Here is a 19,797-nt window from a genome sequence, read left to right as displayed (position 1 = left end):
CCTAGGCCACAAGACCAGTGCTGTTCATTTGACAGAACTGGGCAGCTGTAACCACCCAAGTTCACCAAAACCTCTCTGTGACTCAGAAACAAGCAGAGCAACAGTTCACTTCATCTGGGAGCACACCTGGTGTCCTTCAATGGCTCACTGCACTGTGTGGGTTCATTGTGGGTTTAACATGATTTGAAAAGGTTGAATAATAAAACACAAATTGTTTTAGAAAACTGTACCTGGAGGAGCAAAACTGCCCATTGCTACGTGAGAAGTCCAGGTTTGGCTCTCAGACTTGTTCCAAACCCCTTCTCTCATCATGAGGTCTTGGCTGCTGCTGCAGACCCAGGAGGCATCTCCTCTCTCTTGCCTTTTCTGAACACAGGAGACACAGGTGAGTGTAAAAATTACCCAAGAAGGGTTACCACAAGCAATACCAGGCAATTTCTGTTAGCTTCTGCCCCTCAGTACTCCTAATGCTGATTTTTCAAGCTCCCGGTGACTCAAGATGTTGACGGTGTAGGAGTGGCAGTGCCTGGATTGTGAGCAGCTGTGTCCTTTACTGTGTCTGGCCCTGAGCACTTTTGAGAACTTGAGCTATGGCACAGACTTGTTTATTGCAGATACTTCTTCAAATCAAGCAATGAGAGGCATAAATGTGAAGGTGTTCAATGTAACAAGACTGCTCTAAGGCAGCAAATTTTTTATCAATTATTCCAACACTGGCAGAGAAGGGCCCTCTCCCTTTTTGGGCAGTGCAGGAGGGGAACAACAGACGTGGTGCTTTCTGAAATGGATGCTGAGGCAGAGTGGTGATGGTGGTGCTATATCAGTGCAGTCAGAGGCAGAGGATGAAGATGACAGCTCCTCACAAGTATAATGAAGTGGTTGGGGTGTTCAAAACAGCCAAAAGTAATCTCCAGGTATTTCATTCTAGCAGCAGAGGGAAAACATGCTGCATGTGAGTAGTAAGTCACATAACATCATGGCTGGGGCGTGTGACTCGGAGTTAGAAAGCTGGCTTCTGTTCTCGTATGGCATTTAATTTTTCAGGGACATTTAAATCCCTGTGTTGTATTGGGCAGATTTTCCCAGAAGATTTTGGTTATGCAATAAAAGCCATCTGATATTGTTTCTACAGTGCTGTTAAGATGAAGTGTTCTTATTATATCCCATAATCTTACTTGAGCTTTCTGTTCCTGATGGTTTTTCTAAGCCCTGGGCCAAAGGCATTGTGATGGAAATTATTCACCCAACAAAATGTCCAAACTGTGAAGCACTAAAACTCTTCTCCTTTTTTTTTTCTACTTCTCAAGGCAGCAAAGATCAAGCAGTACATCTTATACTGCTTGAAAGTGCTAATATGTGTTGAAGACTCAGGATTTTTATGGTTCTTTGAGCTGGATTTTCACATGCCACCAAACACACAGTCGATCTAAATCAGTGCCTCCCCAGGGCCGTGTCTGCCCAAGGGATGCACGTCCCTCATGCCAAAGCTCAGTGCAGGGCTCAGTGTGATGCTCTTGTGGAAGAGCTGTGGGTACCACAAACACTGTGTTGCGCCGGTGCAGTGCCAGTTTTCAGCTGCTGCTCGTTCATATTAGTCAGAACTAATTTATCTACTGATTACTCACACTGCTGTAAGCCTTCACTTGCTGATAGAGGCTGTTCAGGCCTCTTTTAATACCTCTATGTGGTATTACAATATGCATCAGAGAAAACATCACCATGTCGGGCACTCAAAACATACCAACAGTGCTGGACTTAAACTTGCCAGTGAATCCCTCATTACTCAGGTTTCCTTGTGTGCCTTATGTTAGTCTTTAATTAAATGGTTGCGTGTCACTGTGGTTGTGTTTGTTGTTTTGCACAGGACCCCTCTTCCCATGCTCACAGTGGTTTAATGAAAAGCTCTTCAACATTTCATTTTCCACTCATTGTTTAATGTATGGCCTTAAGCCTTAGTCTGCACTCTCTTCAGGTCCTGTTTAATTTTCTCTTGGGCTCTTCTCTAGCATTTACTGCCACAATATTTGAATGCATCTCAAAAACTAGTGAATTTGTTTTCATGGGACAGCTGCTGAGCATGGGGAGGGGTTTATTCCCCCAAACTGAGGAACAGTTCTTAATGTATCCTGAATACCTCGATGCAGAGACAATTTTTATGAGAGTCTAACACAGATCTGTGACCTCGGTGACAGTGCTGACCCTCAGCATTTCTCAAACAGTATCAGAAGTCCCAGAGGTGAACATTTGTGAAGTAAGTAACACTGTAGTGCTCACTTAGCAAAATTCAGCTAAAATGTTTTGCCCAGCATCACAGAATCTGGTTATATGAGAGAGAAGGAAATCATCTGTGTCTTCAGCATGTCTTGCTTAGTCATGAAACTGTCCTTCCTCCATTTTTCCAGCTCAGTGCTTCATTTGCTGAATGCTGATGTTTTTCAGTCATGCATGTCACCATGGGCCCTACTAATTCCCTCATGAGGCCTTTGCACTAGAAATCCCTGTGTGCTCGAGGACAAGGCTAAATTAAGGTTACATTAGACTGTATTAGTTCTATATAGACCCCCAATATTGTGCTGTATTTAGTGTTAAAGCAAGACTTGTAGGGAGAAGTAATATCTTTTATTAGGGTAACTGGTCTTGTGGGTAGACAAACTTTCAAGTGCATGAGCCCTTCAGATTCCTCTTACATCAGCTGACTTCCTCCTACAGACCACGTCTCTTTTATGTTCTCAGATCACCGAGTCTACAGAAGCAGCCCCATCTTGAAAAAGCGAGCAGGAAAACAAGAGGTTGCATAACATGGCAGCAAATGAAGTCCCCAGTTATTCATCAGTAGATTAAATGTAGGAGTATGACCACAGACTGTTAACGGAGTAACAGAATAATTTTGTTCTCATTATCTCTAAGAATCAGATATTGTGGGGAAATAGGGCCATCTCTGCAGTGTCATAGCTGTCAAGACACTGGAAATATGTAAAGATTTGGGAATGCTGAATTCTTTTTCGATAGCAAAGGGCATATTTTGGTAATTTCTACCTGACTCATTAGAAAATCACATCAACAGCTCTGACACATTTCCACTATCTATTCCCCTTTTGTAGGCATCTGACTATCTTTTGTAACATGCATTAACAATAAATTATTTTGGTAGAACTTACCTTTCTGTTGGTATTCATACAGTTCCTGACACACAAGGGATGTGATTTGTGCTGGAGTAATTAGATAAACTTAACTGAGTTGTTTTATAAATTAACTGATTTTTTTCTAAACTCTCCAATTTCAGTTTACATGAAACTGGCAAGGTTGTCTTGACTTTAGGGACAGTTCTGACAATGGCAATTTAATTGAGGCTAAATTAAAACAGAAGAAGAGAGTTGTAGCACTCTGTCCAGATGGGTGAAATCATCTTTCAGAGAGGTTCCTAATCACTAAGACACAGGATTTTATAGGGCTGCCTTGTACAAGTCTTACCACCTTGCAGAAATAATTAAACAGTCCTAGGAGCAAAGTTTAAACCCAGGTGTTTGATTTCTCAAAGGAGTGTTTTACACCCCGCGATAGAGAATTCTCTGACCTACGTAATCATTTAAGTATTCCATGCAAATCAGCTGACATGGAAAAGAGTGACAGTATCCTCTCCAAACATATTTCCAAAATCTTTAGTGTGGGATACAGAAGGATGAATTTCCAGGAGGTCCAGCAGTGGGTGAAAGACAACTAATTTGAAAGAAAAAGTATCCACAAAACCAAAGTGCAATTATTTTTTCATGTTCTATCTTGTTCTCATGCATGTTATTCTGAAATATTGTATTATTCTAGTTGTTACTTCACCTAGTTTATCTCTACTGAAGCTATTCGAGCTGTTTATCTTCTTGTATCTTCAGTGTTTTTATTCCTGAGAAAGCATAGTTGAAACCTGTCTCTTGTTCATCTTCCTGCTCTGTGGGATGCCACATCTGAGTTAGGTTTAGGCAGAACTTCAGACCTGATGTAACATACTTAGAGGATTTTCCTATTTTTAAAAAGACAGAGCATCCTTAGGGTTTTATAACATTTCCTGGATGAGTCAATAGGAAGAAATGTTCATCATTGCTTAATGGAAAACAGGAGTCCTCCTGCTAAGAGAGAAATGCAGCACCACAGGATTTTTTATTTTATTGCTTTATATTGCAAAAGATCTGCTTCCAAATTCTCTGAGGCTGGAGAAACTTCAGGTACCTGGAAAATAGAAATATTCCTTGTCTTAAGTGGTTCAAAGAACTAAATTTGAAAAGGAACATAAAAAGAAACAAATAGAGGTTTATGAATGAATGCAGAAGAAATTATTTGTGTGTGTGCTCTGAGGACATAAATATCTTTTGTGAGGAAGGTTTGCACAGAATTGGCCACAAAGAGGAAAACAAGCTTAAAGTGTGGTCTGTTTGCAAGAAAACTTAGTAAGGGTGACATTCCTGAGACTTAAGAATTCTTTCTGTCAGGAAAGTTCAGTTTCAGTTTGTGGCCCATAAATATTTAGTAGTTTGCATTCAGGAGCAATAAAATATGAATTTAAGATCAAAAAAATGGTATTTGGTGCTATGTCCTATGCTAAAAGGAGTAGTTCTGAACTATTTGGAGAAATAGGGTAGATCTGTTCAGTGTTTTCCATAATTATGTTCAGTTCATCTGATCCCCTGGTCACAAGATTTTGCTGCACTAGAACTGTGGTTTTAGGTGCGAGTACTAAATCAGTAAAGAACCTGTAGTTCTGAGAGCACCACACAATATTCAATATTCCCAAATCACCCTGAGCTCCTGTGTTGGAAAGAACAGGAATTTGCTGCATTGCTGGAAAAGTGCTGGCATATTTAATGCAAGCAAGGGCAGCTTGCACACCTGATGTATGCGATGAGCTTGTACCCACCTGGCAAAGTAGAAATCACAGAGTTTAGGCACGTGAACTGTTAAGTGGCAGCTCTCAGGCAGTAAGTGCCCAGTGAAGGCTAAACTAATCCAAATTACCTTCTGTTTGCCATGGGCTAGGAGTAGGCACAAAGGAAGTTATTGCACATCAGCTGCCAAGTGATGGTTTTATTGCTTGCTGTAGCTTGCCTGTTTGCACCTGAGCCCCAAGAAACAATCTGTCCTTTAGAGACAGCCTGTTTGTGCCTCTCCCAGTGGAGTCTTGGTCTGTGAGGGGCACTATGACAATTGGTGAGTGTAGGTGAGAGCGATCTGCTGTGCTGCCTCCCAATCTTAGACTAAATTTGTGATCTTCACTTGAATTTTCAGTGCATAAAACATGACTATCCCTGTCCCTATCCTAGCCATCTCATTCTGTGCTTCCAAACTATTGATTGGATTAATATTCCATACCTAATAATGTGTATTTCTCTTCTTCCCTGAGACTGGTAGGAGCTTGTCATCTCCTCTGCAGATAACCAGCTTGTACTCTCTCCACCCCTCCCCCCAAAAAATGTCTGGGTACCCATGTGCTGATTATGTCTGCAAGATCTCTCCTTCACCCAAAACTCATAAGGATACTTTCCTGGTGTGTCATGTCAGTCTAGACTGAACTGCAGTAAGTTAAGAAATGGTGCACTTGATACAGATGTGTTTGGCTACTCTAGAAGATTAAATTAATTGCAATCATCTAATCTATTGTGGTCCTTCTGGTAGCTCACAGATCAGATGTTGTACATGGAACACATCTGTCATCCATCCATCCATCCATCCATCCATCCATCCATCCATCCATCTCTTTTAGCCCAGTGAAGACCATAGGAAGGTTCTTGCTCAGGAAAAGTTGCACACCCTTTGCTTATGGAATAAGGGGAGGTGCTGCTGCCAGGGCTGTGTGGCAGATGCTGATGGAGCCAGAGCTCCATCCAGACATTATGCAACAATGCAGGGAGTGTTGGTGCTGGTTGTGGCTGGAATGCATCTTCAAGACTGCAAAGTTTTACATGAGATTGAATTGTTCTGGAGTTGTCTGACTGACACCTTCCTTCTGCAGGTCATGAGCTTCCATGAGTTATGCCAGCTCTGAGCTGAGGAACTGTTTGAGATGGAGTGTAATCATGTTCTGAGCATGCCCTGGTGACAGAGAATCCATCAAGGTGTTTAAGTCATGCAGTCATTAATGACTTTGCTATGTGCCTCATTTTTCACCTGGCTTTGCCTGAATTTGTCTGGCTTCAGATTTCAAGCACTGATCTCTGCTGGGAGGCTGAAAACCTTTCTATCATTCAATATATTTGGTAGGGGAAGAAACTTGTGCATTATTCATGTGGGTTTGTGCTAACATCACTTCCTTTTTTTAACTTCTTTTCCTACATATGACATTTCATGTCAGAAAAAACCTCCTTGATATGCTCCTGCAAAGGTTTGGAAAAGAATTGCTGCAACTGTGGAGGTAGAGCTGCAACTCCTGTAGGTGCACCCATGTTTGATAAAAGGTTATTTTGACTGGGTGCCATTAGGAGTTTAGTCCTGGCAGCACAAATCTCACTGTGAGCTCCCTGTGGCTGCCAGAGACAAGAAGTTTGTGTTTGCATGGCCGACCTTGCTGAACTTGCTGCTGGGACTTAACTGCTCCAGGGACCCGAACTTGCTAAAACAAAGCAAGTGTGGGCTGCAGTCTCCTATCACTGGGTATGAAGATATACTGCATTTCTTAATTTATTTCTCACTGATCCATATCTCTTGTCATGAAATTCAAATTACTTCTTACCACTTAGGAGTCAGCAAATTGCCTGTTTATTGTCTATGGGACTGATCAGAATGAAAATTCTGTGGAATGATATTGCAGGATTTTGAGTAAACAAGCTCACTTTTAGTAGTATTTGTCATATTTTTAACAGAATGCAAAGATTTAGAATGTACTGCTCTTTATTGATAAAACATATTACAAATAATAAGAATAATTAACTTGAACATTAGAGTCTGGTTATGGGAAAGAACAGAGCTCTACAGGGCTTTGGCATTTAAATATCTCTGTGGAACTGGCCTAGAATCTTGCACCTTGCCACATAAACGGTGGATTCATGGCTTCTGCATGCAGACACCAAATGAAATTCAGGATAAAAGAAAGAAAGTGGAGGAGAAGAATTTCTCTTGCCCAAAATATACTATAGGTGTGTGATAAAACACAACAGCCTATTGAGAGAAAGAGCAGAAATAAAAGTACGATAATGGTAGAAAAAGGACCAAGAGAATGGTCTTGGAATATGTGTAAAAAAAATTTTGACAGGAGCCACTACTGATGCAGAGAGAGATATTAATTCCTCCTTCCTGTTGAGGGCTAATAGGGTAGATGGTAAAATAACCTGGATAACTTTGCGTGTGGTGAAATTGAAATTCAAACTGCTGGAAAAGCTGATTTGAAGAGATCTGGTGCTTCAACAGATACATTTCTAAGTCCTCAGCACTGCAGGTAATGCTGGTTTTCCTGGTGTACTTAGGTCTGATTTTTTAACAGGCACTTCACAGGATGACTCTAATGTTACTCCACCAGGAAAAACATTTTTTTCAGCTGAAGTTCTTAACACAGCTGAAGTGATGAGGAGAGAGATGAGACCAAGAAGGTTATCTCCTATCCTTCCAGAATGGGCTTTGCTGCATAATAATACATTCTTGTGTTTGTCCAGTTTGACTTTAAATTATTCAAACTATGGGCATCCCTGAAGTAACCTGTTTTGTAACTTGAATCTCAATGAGCCCCTCATTTCAGAGAACAAACCCTGCTGAATGCCTCTGGGAGCTGCATGTGCTGATTTGGGATGGGATATGGGCCATGGAATATAAATTGTTCATGGCCAGCCTCAGGGCTTGAGAATGACCCTGTGATCTAAGCTGTGGATCTCAGCTTAAAACAAACCAGCTGGCCACGTGTGTACTAATCTCTCTCTGTAGGTGTTTTGAAGTTCTATCCTGTGAGGGCCATGGTGGGTATTGGTTTCAGTGGAGCCTGGGTTATAGCTGCTGTATTGAGACACCACTAATGGGATGACATGAGATCTGTGATTTGGCATTACTTTGCCATTCCTCTCAACTGCCAGTTTCCAGATCAATGTAGAGAGTAGTGAACCCCTTCCTTTTAAGAAACAAAGTCAATGGAAATCCCCAAAAAACCACTGGCCTGAACATCGATCAACTGTTGGTAGCAGGTAAGCAGGGCTTGTTTTTCAGCTTTAGCTGTGCAGGCCTGTTTTGCCATTTGGAACAGTCCTGTACAGCTTTCTTTCCCTCCTGGTAGCAAACATGGTACTTTTCTGCTCCCATGTTGCTGCTGGGAAGGTGCACAGGATATGGAGGCACTTGAAAGATTCCCATCATGGTTCCTGTTGCATCACAGGAGCAGGTAGTGTGTTATCTGGCAGGTCATGCATGTGCCATTCTGTGTTATGTGTCACGAACACGTAGACTCAGAGGAGCATTCAGAGCAATGCACAGTCTTAACTTCTCTACTGCTGCTGCCCCCCAGGCTCTTCCTGGCTCAGCACAGCAGGAGAAAACATGAGCTGAGCAGTGCACTGTCATGGAGAAATGGAGCAGGTAAGTATTGAAAAGGAAGATGTGCATCATTAATACTGTCAATTCCCAGCATCTATAAACTCAAGCCTCCACTATTTAAGTTTTGATTGAGATAATCAGGAGATTAAATGATTACAAGTCCCTTGAGGCCTTTTATGTTTTGCTTCTATAATTTCAGGTGTTAAGGTTCAGAAAGAAAGCTGGAGTCACCAAATAAATTCCGGTACTAAAACATAGCAGAATGCATACTGGATCACTCAAAAGGTCAAAATATTTTCTGCTTTCATCTCTTTGACAATTGCCAATAGCAGTTGCCTAGAGAAAGAATATTAGTCCAGTGTAAACAGACTGTGTAGCTCCCCCCATGTGTCCTCCCTGCAGCCTGTGGCCGAGGATGGTTCTGTGCCCGAGGCCATGCCACTGGATTTTTCACACAAACACATATAAAATTCTGGCATACACAGAATCCTGGGGCAATGAGCTTCACAGTTTAACTGTCTGCTGTTGGGAAGGGAAAGGAAAGAAGGAAAGAAGGAAAGAAGGAAAGAAAGAGGTCTTTTGTAAGAGGATAAAGTAATAAAAGCATTGCTGTTCCTACACATCTGAGCCCTGATGTGACCCTTCACTTCTTGCCCTACCCCTGCAGTGAAGCCAACAGTTCTGTGTTTCCATAAAGGACCTGGCCAGCCCCCATCCCCTTTCTTTCTGATAACCAGTAGGGTAGCCCCTTTTTTTGGGACACAGTGAGTGGAATAGTTTCCCTCATGTCCTAACTCAGTATATCAAGGAACAGGGCTCCCCTCTGCAGTCTAAATTACTGCCTAGAAAACAGAAACTGGGGCAGAGGCTGACCTTGTGTCTGGTCAGAGCAATCCATGGGTGCCATGCCATAAATTTGCCAAGCTACTCTAGGTGAGAAATGTGTTATAATTTACCAGCAAGGTGAAAACCTCATTCAGTTTCCCAAAATGGGGGTGACTAGTGAAGATCTGGATATTCTAGAGGTCTCTGGATTGCATTAGCAGTGTGTAGGAAATACATGGTGTGGGGAGGAGGCATAGGGAAGGCAGATGAAATTACCATGAAGTTAACGTGCTGCTTCCCAGGAAGGTGTGTGGGAGCCCAGATTTGCTGCATTTTTGCCCTCATGCTGTGAGTTTGTGCTGGAGTAGAGAGAGAAGGCACCAGTCTCTCCTAAGCAGTGTGACTCAGACTTGACTTTGATTTTCAGTGTTCAGGTGAGAGTTGTGTAAAATTCACGACTTTCAAGCTGCTATAGAATTTCTCCAAATTTCCAGGAAAATAGGTGAAGATAAAAGAGAGAGAAGACAAACTGAGAAAGTGAGTAACGGACAGTGCATAGAAAAAGGAGGAAAGAATAGATGCGTGTCGTTTCTTTTCATCCAAGTGGCTTTGCCACCAGGCTGGCACACTCCTGCATTGTAATGCACTTTTCAAGCTATGGGGTGGTTTGAAGCCACGTCTGGTATCAGAGACTGGAGTGAAAGTATAAAGCTGTCTGCCTTCTGCCCTGAAATTCACTCCTTGCCTTGGCTGTAAGCCACTAAACCACAATTAAAATAGCATGAACAGGATGTGTCACTGAAATGAAGATCACAGTGTTCCCTCAAACCCTCTGGTTGTGCCCTCTGGAGGCCCTGCAACAGAAGGTAAGCCCTGTGTATGGCTTGCATCCCTTGGGCACTGGTGTACAGGTAAAAGGCTTTACAAGCACAGCCAGAAATTTATGGCAGGAGCAGATGAGGAGACAAAAACAAGAATATAAAGCAAGTGACAGAACTGGAGACAAGACAATAACAAGTAAATTGCCTCTTCTTTTTTCTTCCTCATTTTCCAGCACTTTGGTACTAAGAACAGGCTCAGCCTTGTCAGCAATAAAGCAATGTTCTCTGTGTCTCCAAGCCATTCAGCATGTTGTCAGTAAATCAGCAATTTGATGATCATTGCAACAGAAGAAAACTCCTCTGCATTGGCACTGCCCTGTGCATTACAAGAGCTGATGGAGCTGTGCTGTGTGGACTCAGATGGCAAATTCAGGGCTGAAGCCACTGTCTGCATTGTCTGTTTTAGCTGTTTTTCTCTACAATTTCAGTCCTGATTGTTAGGAGACTGGTGCCACACGTAAAAGATTTTGGAGGATCCTTGTTTTTTGAGTTGCCTCCTGATGTTTCATCATCCTCAAGGCATCTGAGAGTGGCACAGCCCATCTCCCTGGCTAGTAAGACGGCTTATCCTCCTGCTATGGAATCTTTCTGTAGAAATCTGTGTTGAACTCAGTTTTCTAAGCTTGCAGTGATGGCAGGGTGCTCTGGCTTCTGCCACTGCTCCAAGTGCTGGTTGTGCCCCACATTTGCTAGTTTTATGGCACCTATTATCTGATGACACCTCTTCAGCTCCATAGTAGATCTGAGCCTCTTAAGTGTCACATTGACTAATTTTGAGCCTGTACCCACATCAACCTTAAGCTTGCATCAGTCATGCCCTCACCCCAGAGACACACCTGACCCTCATACGCCCTGCTGCAGCTGCTGGAGATCAGATTGCACATCCTGCCTCCTTGCCTTGGAGACAAGAGCTCCAGTCACTCCTCACGGGGCTCTTGGCTCAGCAGAAGAGCAGAAGACCCATATTCTCACTAGATGCTGTCTTAAGCACGTACTTAAACCTGAGCACATGTAAGCCCTTTGCTGAGTCAAGGTAAGTGAGAGCAAACTCCTGTTTCATGAATAGCAATGAAAGCCAGAAAACATTTTTAAGGGCACCATCAACTTGAAAATCCCACTCTGCCTGAAAATTTTATCTGTTCTAATTAGCGGTAGCACTGTGATTGAGAGAAAGTAGCAAGGCATAAAATGTCTCTCCTCCTAGGTTGATAATTGTTCTCTTGATTGTGCTTTTAGCTCTGTTGTTCTTACTGCTTTATTTGTTTTTTCATGCCTGCTTTGCCCTCGCCTCAGGAATCATAGAATCAAAGAGTTGTTAAGGTTAGAAAAGACCTCCAAGATCATCAGGTCTGACTATTAACCCAGCATTGCAATGTTCACCACTAAACCATGTCCCCAAGTGCCATATCCACACGATTTTTTTTTAACTCTTTTAGGAATGGTGATTCCACCACTTCCCTAGGCAGCCTGTTCCAGTGCTTGAACACCCTTTCAGTGAAGAAATTTTTCCTGCTATACAATCTAAGCCTCCCCTGGTGCAACTTCAGGCTGTTTGCTGGCCTTGTTCTTGCATGTGGCACACTCCTTGCCTTTGGCTGTGCAGGAGGGCACATGTCCAGAGCAGCTCCAAGAGGACTCACACTGCTCTTGCAGAGTTGGGTCTCTGCAGGTGTTCTGCTTTCCCAGTGAATCCCCTGAGGGAAGGGGAGCAGCCTTGCTGACTTACATGATAGGCCTGGGGAGCAAGCAGGCAGCCTCCATTGCTGAGCAATACCACCTTTCTCTCCCTAGCCCATCCACTGGATGAGGGTTAAGGGTATTTTTCATTTTTGGGTCTCTCGTGGCAAAGACAGGGAACTGAAAAGAATGGAATTAACTGACAGCTCTGGTGCTGGAAGCAGAGGGTGAGTTCTGGGGCAGAGGGTGAGTTCTGTCTTTCATCTGTTTGCCAGGGCTATTTCTTGCTTCTCTACTGTGTGTCATCATGTGGCCCCACAGACATTTGTGTAATGAGAGCAACAGAAATGTTCTCAGTTCAGTGTTTTTTTCCCCATCTGTTTCCAGTCTTTCAGCTATTGTCCAGTCCCAGCTGACTGCTCTGTGGGTCACCTAGAGCCAGTATTCAAGATTTGTCTGCAACTTGGCACCCAACTCTTCTTCCACGGTGCAACTCCCAGCCTGGGACGGGCAGGTTGGGATGCAGAGCCACTAGGCAGCATTTCTACTTGCCTTTCTACCTGCCCCTCCAGATGTGTCTCAGCATGACAAGCTTTAGCCTTGATGCTACTTAACAATCTGCAGGGAAAAAAACCAAATCAACTATTGAAAATTCTGGTAACTCCTCAGTTTTCAAAGAGAAACACAGTGCGTGCACCTGGAGGCTCTCAGCAGAGTTGCCAGTGCATCCATAAACTCTGGAAACTGCTCTAAAAATCCAGTGTCCCACTGATCTCTGCCCCTCAAGTCCTATTTTGTTTTTGGTGACTGCTTGGATTTTGGTTTATAGCAATCATAAAGTTATCTGTGCTACAACCACATAAATCATAGCATAGTGGGAGAGGAGCATACACTGTTTATATGGTTCAGACAGGAGCAGAGTTGTGTGCTGACATGATACCTGTTTGGCAAAATAATTAATCAAATGGCTTTAAACTTAGATGTTGAATAGGAAGTCTGAAAAAAGGCTTTTGCCAAAGATCTGGATTTCACAACTTTCCCATTGTCTGTGGAAGGCTTTGATTTGTGACTGTACAAAAGTGATAATTTTTGGACCCTGATTATGCCAATAATTTATGATGTCCATATTTATTTTTTTTTAACCAGCATGTCATGGTTATTTCAAAGTTGCAATGGCCCATGTGTAAAATGTGTATCTCTGCTCTGCAGGTGTGGGGCCAGAGATGGGCTCAAGGATGTTCTTCAGCCTGACTGGCTGAGACATCTGCTCTTGCAGTGGTAGAAGGATGAGGCTGGACAATAATTCTATAGTACTGTGTGATCAATCTGGAAAGAGTGGTTGTTTTCAGAGAAGAGAAAAAGGGTGAATACAGTATGAATTTTTATGTACCTAATGCACAGGGTAGGTAGCATGAAGATTTCTATGAAACAGAAGAAAAAAAGTCAGCATTTTTATTAATGCCTTAAGAGTAAATAAATAAAATCCAAAGCATATCACTGAATGGATTTTTGCTTGTATTTTTCATTGCAATCTATGTGCAAATAGGCAAACCCTTGAATGCTTATATATGCATGGCACTAATGGCATTTAGTCACCAGAGGGCAGGGTTTGCTGAGCAGAAATTCTTTCTGCTAAGAGAAATAAGGCTCAGAAAAGAGCTCCAGAGCCCCATTGGCAATGCTTTAATACTCTACACTACCAACACTCTGTTATACTCCCCCTCTGCTCCCCTGATTTAATTAATCTGTTCTCAATTTCAGGTTTCTTATTTAAATCTGCTTGGATAAAATTTATAATTCTTTCTGGGTTTCCACCTACAACATACCACTAACTTTGGTTCAGTTAAGCTATTTGGGATATATTTATGAGCTTTGTAGGTTCAGGACTATATAACTTTGAAAATCATTGTAGGTCATATTCTGTCTTTTGGGAAATGTTAAAAAAGTGACAGAGTTCAATGAAGTAAAATTGCAATATAGAAAGAGTCAAGGAGAATTTTTTTTCTGAGCTGAGGTCAGGAAAAAGGCAAAAACTCTTGCAGGAAGGAGTTTCAATTACAGTGAACAAGAATAAATTCTGGAATTTCTTGTCCTAGCACAGTAATATGCACCAGACAAAAAGGTTAGGGAGAATATTAAGTATGTTGGCAGTCTTTTACCTGAATCAGAGGTAAATGTATTTGAAGCTTTAAACCTTTCAGACTGAGTGTGGCAAATTATTGATCTATTTATGTTATCTGATGTTGATATGTAATACATGTAAGCAGCCTGCTAGTAGGAGAGTTTGTGGAACTACATAAAAGCTCCAGTGTTTTCTTTCCTTTGTTAAAAATTAGATTAAATGGCACAGTGCAAGGACTCATAGGTAGTGAATAAGAAAGCCAGTTCTTCTTAAAAATCCCATAAGGAAAAGCTGATTATATGTAGGGAGACTTAAATCTAAACCTGTTAACTTTAAAAATTTCCCTTTAGTGGAAATTTTCCTTCTCATACGTGGCTGAATTTTAATCAGGTTTACATGTGATAGGACATATGAAATGTGTGCAAGTGTGTTTAGAGGAAAATAAGGAGTCACAGCGACAACCATGGAACTGTTGTTTGTCATCTCTGAAATACTTGAGATAGTTTAATTTTGTTTTAGCCTAATTCAGCTTTCATTAAACTCTGTAGTGTCTGTTGTTGCTCAGTGTGTATTATTGGATGGATTTTGTAATTTGTCAAGGCAGTTAAAGTCTCTATTAATCTGAGGAAGTGCTTTAAACATGCCTAACATAGGGGGTATGAGAGAATTAGCTACTGCAGCTCTTTTAGTTTTCTGTCTTCTGATGAGAGCTGCTCCACTGAGATGCCACTGATCTGCCTCAAATAAGTAGAAGAAATTCGGGAATAGCCAGATTCTTGGAGGGGAATGAATATTTTGGAATAGTCACATCCTCAGGGGGGAATGAATATTTGGTCTAAGAGATCCTAGTCCTTTTGAGGAGACTCTTTCAAGCACTAACAGATGTTCTGATATTGGGACCTTTAACCAACAACATTCTCTCATTTGACCTAATAATATAGAAGGGTTTGGGTAGGAAAGGGTTAATTGACTCATCATAATTAGTTACTTCATTCACTTCTTTAAAAAAACCCCAAAAACTAAAGGAGGGACAGTGTGATGTCTAAGCAGAGAAGTGGTAGGTTATAACACATGGTGACAATGTGGAGTGTCCCACCCTCTGCCCTGATGTGGTTTGTTGCTTTAGTGCTTGAGATGATCATTGGTGCATTTCATCTGTCAGATAGGGAGGGCTCCAGTTTCCGAATAAGAAATTGGCTCCAATTTTCCAGATAGTCACCACCTGTTTTATAGGTGGTGAATTGAGGGAAGAAGAGACCAAGAGCATTGCCTGGGCTGGCCAGGGAAGATTGTGGCACCGGAAGGAATTAACTCCAAATTCCAGGCTAACACTTCTGACTATGGTCCATCTTCCCTTCCTGCAGTTTTTACCATTTATTATAGATGAAGGAAGTTTTAAATTTTATTTTTCCATGTCTGATTCTTACACAGGCCTGCTCTTCTCTTTACTGTTCATACCTACAATCTTTCACAGGAGTATAAGCAGGTAAAAGACAAGCTAAAAAAATATTATTTTTAAATCAAACTTTGCTGGAAAGTTGATTTCAGAAGTTGTGGATTTGTTAGACATGTTCAGATTAATGTGCACTGCAGTGCAGTGAATATTAAAGGAACTGTCAAGAAGGAAAGTCTGTGTATGGGATAAATTAAGACTCTCTGGGGATTAAAAAGATGTAGGATTTTTATTAAGTAGCTAGCCTACTATTGAAAAATAATGAGTAGTTTCCATAGCAACCTCACTTTCACACGGAGCAGACATACCGTAGCAACATAAAAAAGAACAGTATCAAAGAAGGAATAAAACTGAGCTGTGCTATTTGGATTTTTAAAAATATTCTTCAGTCCCAAACTCTCTGTTTACAATGCAAAGATCATTAAATCAGAGGATTTCTTTTTTTCAGAGATTATAATTGTTATAACTTTCTTCCAAATACTTGGTAAAAGGAAGCAAAGTAAATAACATTGCTGAAAAGAGAACTAGAAAAGATTATGGTTCTTTCCTGTCTGTAGCTTGAACAAAGCCAAGAGTATTTCAAGTTCTCAGCATCTTGTCATGGCCTTGTATCCCTGGTTGAGTTTGGTGTGATTGGGAGGATACCACTGTTATTTCCTGAATTCATGTCAACATGTGTGTGACAATGTGTGATACACTCATGTTGCTCATCATCTGACCTGTGCAGAATATTTGTGAGAGAAGCCGGGTGCAAGTTAAACTTTTCTGGCTTTAAGTTCCCAAAGTTAAGGTTGGGTTCCTCTGAAGGTTGACTAAGGGTTGAGATTTCTTCAAGCAAGGCTGGATTCCTTAATAGTTTCACAGAGAAATCAAGTAGAAATGACATAATCTCAAAAGAGAAAGGCCAACCAAAAGCTGACAACTTTGTCAGAGGTTTGCTGTGATTTTTTGCATGTCAGTTTGAGTCCAATAACTGCTGAAGGCCATGAACTTTAGGGAACTGAAGCTCAGGAAAGTTTCAGACACCCTAACTTTAACAAGAGGATCTCTCACTGTGTATTCTGCTCACTGTGTATTCAGTCCTCTAAGTGACCTGACCACTCAGTTGAGAAAAAAATGATTACTGTTTTTCATTTCTATCCTATGTTTTTTTGAGGAAAAAGTGCAAGGAGGTTTTTAAATGCTAATAAGGAAGGAATTATAAATATAAAAATACTATAAGTCAAGACGCAAGTAAAGAAAAAATCATTAGTAGTAATTGTTATAATAAATTAGAAGATTGAGTTTCTAGGCCTTTGGTCAGAAGATATAAAGGTGATGACGTCCCAAAGATATCAGTGTTTTCAACATGTGCAGCCTGGTTTGGCTATCATCTGGTCAATGACTGTATCACAGTATAATTGTATATGGAGAATCATCACAGAACAAATGGACTTTTCAGTCCTGTACGAGCTGGTTCTTGATCCACTGTCTCAAACCTTATGTAAGTCAACCATAAGAATACATGAAGTGATGGCAGAACAAGTCTTCTGATTGTATTATACTGACTTTTGTGTCAATGCTAAAGATAATGGGATGGACACATGACAGCTGGGATCTGTTGGTAAGCTGAAAGAACACAAAACCCATATATTTCAGGAAAGTCACACATGACAACAAAAAAAATATGGGTCATATGGGTGAGGGAAGTAATGTCTGTGGAAAAACAATCTTGGTGTCATTGAGGGATATCAAGCAAAGGACAAGCTCCCCTTAGATTAGTGTGTCCAAAAATGTTCACAAGTATTTGACCCTTCAGTAAGAAGAAGGAAATTACAGTAGATTTTGACTGACCCTGAAGGGATTGTTAATTAAAAATTACATGAGTGACAAGTGTCCATGTTTCAAAAAGAGTGCTGAGCACAATGAAGAGGATCCAGAGATGTTCTGATGTTGCATAAGAGAAGGAAAAATATGCCTCACTCAGTTGAGTGAGTTTGAAATGTTTGTTTGTTGAAGTGAAAGTTCAGGGCTTTATTGTGTCTTTGATCTGCTTGAAAAAGAGGAAAATCGAGCAGAGCAAAGAAAACTGAAGGTAGGAAAATGTTTCCAAATGAGGCAAGTAGGCATAGACTGCTGGTTGAAAAACTTACCGAGAGTTATTTGTAATGAGCTCCAACCTGGGAAATTTTTTAGTCAAGACTAATGAATTGTCTCATGCAAACAGAATTCATATTGAGAGAAGACCTGCAACCATCAAGATTTTTGGATAAATGACTGTAAACATCCTTTATGGTTGATGAATGTATTAATCTCTCTGATTTGGGAAAGCTTTGCCATGTGAACCTGTTACTGCACTACAGGACTTGCTTCAGAACAGCTGCTTTAGGATTGTTGATACACATCTGTCTTGCTCCACCATCAGCTCTGTGAGGCAGCTTGTTCCCCTTTTGCTCCAGATATCATTCAATCAGCCCAGGCTTGATTAACTCAGCTTACCTTACATTTACCTCTGACTGCCAGGTCATAAAAGTGAAATTGTGCATAGTTACTGCAGAGAAACTGATATCTAGTAATTTCCTGTGCTCAAGTCCTTTAGAAATACCAGCAGGTAATACACCATAAGCTGTGTTCTTTTTCTTTCTGCCCCCAGCTTTCAGAAATAGAAAGGAACTATTAATTGCAAACAAGTGAAAAAGGCCATAAAGGTCATGAGATTTTACTTTTGCAGCAAAAGTTCCTACAAATAGTAAAACGTGGTGAAGTCTGTCCTTTAAAATGAAGAGAGCAGCTTAGATTTTGAAGCATCAAGTGCAGTTCCAGAAGGCTTCTTTCCTTAAAATTTAAAATTTACTTATGTGATTTCCTGAACTGCGCTATTTATTAACATGGAAAAGTGCCATTTTCAAGTCAGAATGTTGCAAGTAATTTTCTTGATGATATATTGATTCTTTCTTCTTCCTTGTACAGAACTGTTCATGGGGCTTTAGTTTCATTAATATTAAAACATAATTTGACAATAATGAAAAGGTTCTGATTTTAACTCTACAAAGATAAATTTATAGATAAGACCAACAGTCCCTTAAACTTCCATCAATACTATCCGACATTTCTAGTTGTGCTACTTAGAGCTAAGGCAGCTTTCTTGATAAAATACTTCTGGATGCCAAACACTAATTATTCATGGGAATATGCTTTTCTGTAGCCCCAGGTTGTTGCAGAAAATGACAGCTTTTGATATTACTAAACAATAATATTGTTTCCCCTGTGGCATTTTATTGCATATCACATTTAATGAAATGTAGATTTTTAAGGTCATTTCATTAGCAATGAACCCAATAGGGTTCGGTTTTGGTGTCTGATTGTACTGTAGTAGTTTCAAAAACAAGTTTCTGAGTAATTTTATTTTTCTACAGAGTTCCTTCAAGTTTCTTGAACTTTCAAACTCTATTTCCTCCACTTACATCAGGAAAAAAAATATGATTGCGGGGAAGAAAGCTGTGATGTGAAAAGCTGAAAGAGATTCCAACTCATTTTGTTTCTGTGAAGATCTGAAGTGCATTTCCCCTTCATCGGTTATATGACTCTCCATCCCACATCACTTACTTTTCAATTAATAATTTTTTTCCAAATCCATGCTCTTTGGGGAACAGATTTTTATTACTTCAGGAATCCTCTGCTTCTTTTTACAGCTGTTCAGATTATTTTAAATAAATCCTTTGTGAATTATGAAAACTTTTAGCTACTACAGCAAGAACCGGTATTCCCCAGAGAGTTGTTTTATCCCTTGCCTACAGGCCTGATGCTGACCCCTAGGAATCAGTAAGGAATTTTGCCAGTAATGCCATGGAGATGGATCCCAGCCACACGGGTAGATCCTGCGGTGTTTTTGCAGATGAAGACAAGGCAGTGCCTGAGCTGTTGTCCTGGTAGGAATTTCTTCCCTTAGGAGTCGCTCAAAGCCATTGACCCATGTGAGGCCATAACTGGTGGAACAAGATCAACCTCTGTGAAGCCTGTCCCCCTTTAATGTGCCCTTGTAGGATGCCTCTTTCTCACTTTTCCCATCTGCTATTGCTCCAAAGGGACATTTGCACTTCCAGTATCTCTTCTAAACCCCACTGTAGCAGCAAAATGGGTAAGTAACTGCCCCTTTTTAGGTAACACTACTGATAAAAAGCACCTTCTGGTCTTGTTTTAGCTTCATGCCAAGGCACACTGATAGCTGCTGGTGGTGTGCCTTCTTCAAAGGATGGCTGCCATCCTTGCTTACTTCTCTGCAGAGAGCAAAGAGCCTTTGAAAGTGCCTTCTGCCTCATCGGAGTAATGAGCGCTTAAAAAAACCCCACACCAACCCGAGAGTCGGC

The 19,797-nt window shown here is 41.0% G+C and overlaps 1 protein-coding gene and 1 long non-coding RNA gene across 5 annotated transcripts in view; both read left to right on the top strand.

The window, feature by feature from the left end:
* The window catches only part of DPP6 (dipeptidyl peptidase like 6), a 547,706-nt gene that overhangs the window by 158,397 nt on the left and 369,512 nt on the right, over window positions 1–19,797 (top strand). The window lies entirely within an intron of this gene.
* LOC113969306 lies at window positions 8,409–9,855 on the top strand. Its single transcript, XR_003534819.1, has 3 exons — window positions 8,409–8,535; window positions 8,693–8,778; window positions 9,746–9,855. It is a non-coding gene; the product is annotated as an uncharacterized LOC113969306 (long non-coding RNA).

This window comes from Neopelma chrysocephalum, unplaced genomic scaffold (assembly GCF_003984885.1).
Source record: "Neopelma chrysocephalum unplaced genomic scaffold, ASM398488v2 Primary Assembly neopelma1_72, whole genome shotgun sequence".
Classification (NCBI taxonomy): Eukaryota; Metazoa; Chordata; class Aves; order Passeriformes; family Pipridae; genus Neopelma; species Neopelma chrysocephalum.
This window is presented reverse-complemented; position numbering and strand designations above follow the sequence as displayed.